Source organism: Lycium barbarum, chromosome 12, assembly GCF_019175385.1.
Source record: "Lycium barbarum isolate Lr01 chromosome 12, ASM1917538v2, whole genome shotgun sequence".
Taxonomy (NCBI): Eukaryota; Viridiplantae; Streptophyta; class Magnoliopsida; order Solanales; family Solanaceae; genus Lycium; species Lycium barbarum.
This window is the reverse complement of record NC_083348.1, coordinates 56,979,508-56,983,414: the sequence shown is the minus strand read 5'-3', so window position 1 is coordinate 56,983,414 and position 3,907 is coordinate 56,979,508.

Sequence of the window (3,907 nt, the reverse complement as noted above, 5' to 3'; positions counted from 1 at the left end):
AGATTACAGACAGCTGAATAAGATGATGATAAATAACAAGTATCTACTCCCAAGGATTGATGTTTATTGGATCAGTTGCAAGGTGCCAGATGCTTTTCCAAGATAGACTTGAGATCAGGTTATTATCAGGTCAGGGTCAGAGAGAAAGATATTCCGAAGACAGCATTTACAACCAGATATGGTCAGTTCGAGTTCCTTATGATGTCTTTTGGGTTAACTAATGCACCAACAGTATTTATGGATTTGATGAACCGTATATTTAGACCCTTTTTAGATCTGTTTGTGATTGTGTTTATCAAAGATATTCTAGTCTACTCTCGATCAGAGGCTGAGCATGCCGCATGCAGATCATTTGCGTGTTGTGCTCAGGGTTCTTTAGGATAAGAAGTTGTATGCGAAGTTCTCCAAATATGAGTTGTGGTTGAACTCTGTGGATTGTATTGGGCATATTCTATCAAGTGAAGGCATCAGGGTTGACACCCAGAAAATAGAAGCTGTAAAGACTTGGCCTAGACCTACGACACCGATAGAGGTTCATAGTTTTCTGAGGTTGGCAGGATATTGCAGGAAAGTTGACTCAGAAGACAGCCAAGTTCCAATGGACAGACGCATGTGAGCGGAGTTTTCAGGAGTTGAAGTACATACTAACTTCAGCGTTGGTTTTGACACTTCCAGAGGGATCAGAGGGTTATGCCATCTATTATGACGCCTTGGGTGTCGTATTGGGTTGTGTGTTGATGCAGCACAGTAAGGTTATTGCTTATACTTCTAAGCAGCTTAGGAAGCATGAGAAGAACTATCTGACTCATGATTTGGAGTTAGCTATGGTGATTCATACGCTTAAGCTTTGGAGACATTATTTATGTGGTGGTCACGTTGACGTTTACACGGATCATAAGAGCCTTCAGTACGTCTTTAAGTATAAAGTGTTGAATTTGCGTCAGAGGCGATGGATGGAGCTGTTGAAGCATTATGATGTTAATATTCTATACCATCAGGGAAGGCGAATGTAGTAGCCGATTCCCTTAGCCGCAGATCTATGGATAGTTTGTATTACTTGCGAACAAAGAAAAGGGAGTTAGCTCAAGAGCTTCATCAGTTAGCCAGCCTAAGAGTTCAATTATTGCACTCAGCGATACAGGAATCACAATTCAAGATACAGCGACATCATCTTTAGTAGCTGAGGTTAAGGAACACTAGTATGAGGATCCTTCCTTGATTCAATACAAGGAGACAGCCCCACAGAAGATTTTTGGAGATGGAGTTCTAAGGTATTGAGGCAGATTGTGTGTTTCGGATATTGCAGGGTTACATCAGCAAATTATGGCAGAAGCTCATCGTTCCCGCTACTCTATTCACCCAGGATCGACAAAGATGTACTATGATATCAGAGAGATTTTGTCACAACCCAACCCCGTAGGCCGCGATTGGTGTTCGAGCTGGACACCCGTACGTACCCAATAACCCAAACCAGCATATCAACGAGGTATACGAATGTAGAAATCAGACAGCATCGCTAGTTATCACAGATAAACAGATGTAGCGCACGGAAGCCGGTAAGGCTGTCACAAAATACACAATCCCAGAACGTATGCACAACCCACACGTATGTCTACAGACCTCTACGAACAATAACAGAATCATAAGACGGGATAGGGCCCCGTCGTACCCCTAAATAAACATATACATATACAACAAAAAAGTCTATACCAAAACGTGGGCTCCGGACAAAAGAGCACTCCAAAACCGCAGAGTAGCTGTCCTAAGCGGGCGGATCTCCAAAGCTGGTATCTGTACCTGCGCGGCATGAAACGCAGCCCCTGAAGAAAGGGGGTCAGTACAGAATATGTACTGAGTATGTAAAGCATGAAGTATAACAAACAGAATCATAACCGTAACAGGAAGTACAGAAAATGAATGCAATAACCAGAGTATCAAAAATGCTTACTCATAAAACATAGATAATGCATGTCAAACATATGCCATATCCGGCCCCATTATAGGACTCGGTGAACAGAACGTGGTCACCACCCCGTCACTGGCGCCACAACACAGCATACTCCAGAGTAGGCAATAGCTCCGTACATATCATAACATATCAGATGGCCATATCATATCATATCATCAAATATCAGAACATATATGTACATGGCACATCATACTCCGGACCCATGTACATGTCATACCTGCCCCCTCACATCGAGGCACGACGAACAATGCAGTGAATTACGCTTGACAACATATCCTGGCCCGGGCTCAGTGAAGGAAGCATTGAGGCATCCACGAGTAGAGTAGTGAGAAACTATATGCATCATAAAACATTTAAAAAGACTCGACGAACGATAGGTCATTTAGAAAAAGAATCAGACGATAGTCATAGTACGTATCTTTCGGATGTTACGATGGATTATATTAAAACCAAACTTCTGAGATCGTTTGTACATATCAAAATTCATCACGGGACTCAATGGAATTGTTAAAACAACTATCGTTTAGTAGCCGGAACAATAGCCAAAAGTTTCCTTTAATTACCGTACGGAAATAAGTCAAATAGATTAATACAAAATGGTCTCGGAAATTGTGGGCCCACCTCGGGTCAAGTCGAGGTGGTGTACATAAATTACGAACATTAGACTTTATGGAGTCATCTACAAAAATTTTAGGGCAATCCGGTTCTGTTTGTGAAAGTTACGGATGTTTAAACTATTTTTTTCTATCAAAGCATAAAGTACCTAATTCAATTACATTGAATGAATAAGGGTTAGAATTAGGCTTGGATTTCTAGTTATAGAGTTTTCCCCCGAGGCTCATATCATAACCTATTATGTCTAGGACATGTCAAAAGAAGGAAAGGTAAAGCTTTACATACATTGTTCGCTCCTTACGCTAATCCAAACTCAAGTTCCGCGCTTCACAAAATCTACAATTGGTCACAAATACCAACCATTAACCATAAGCCCTTAGGAGTTAGGGCTTTGAATCTTAAGTTAACACTTTTCTACAGAAATTTGGGCAGCATCTCCCCTGTAAATACAACATCCCCGAGAATTCAACTCGGCTAAACATACAACAACAAATCCGAGAATTTAACTCGGCCAACTTAGCAACAACAATGCCAACAATGTCGACAATCAATTCAAAACACATTCCAATGTTCATAACTTCTCTCTACAACTTTGACGATTTTCCATTTACGTTCAATTCATAATTGTTCACATATTCAAATACTAATCCGCAACCATTCACACACAACATCCAAGAATATTTCAAACAATCCGTACAACATTTAAACAATTCAACCAACACTCTTCTTCATCCGAAACCTTCCAAATGCAACAAAACCCATAACAACACATTTCTTTCATTCAAATTCATGAACTACTCCAACAACTTACACACTAACAACATTATCTTCCACAAATACAAGAACACTACTTTCAATTCACATTAACTTCTAACACAAGTCTCCAACCATTACAACTTCACTAGGATCATTAAGCTTTTATTATCAACATGGAATCCATGACAACAACAAGTAAAATACTAAGCAAAATTGGTCTCATAATTTCACATACACACACGGCCACACACATACATATACACGGCCACACACTATATCCATATTCCCATGAATTTCACTTATTTCTACGCACTACAACATACACAAACCTTCCATAACACATAAGAGAAGGATAATTCTTACCTTTTTTCCTTTGATTTTCTCCTTGTCTTGAATTATGAACTTGCAACCAAGAGTAGCTTTCTTGCTATAATAATTATATCACGTTGAGGAGGACCCTCAAATTAGTGGGAATACTAGAAAATATAATTTTTTTTATCAAGATTTTTGATCTTCTTTTTCTCCTACCCTTGGCCGAATAGGCCTTGCTTGTTGGCTCTCTCTTTT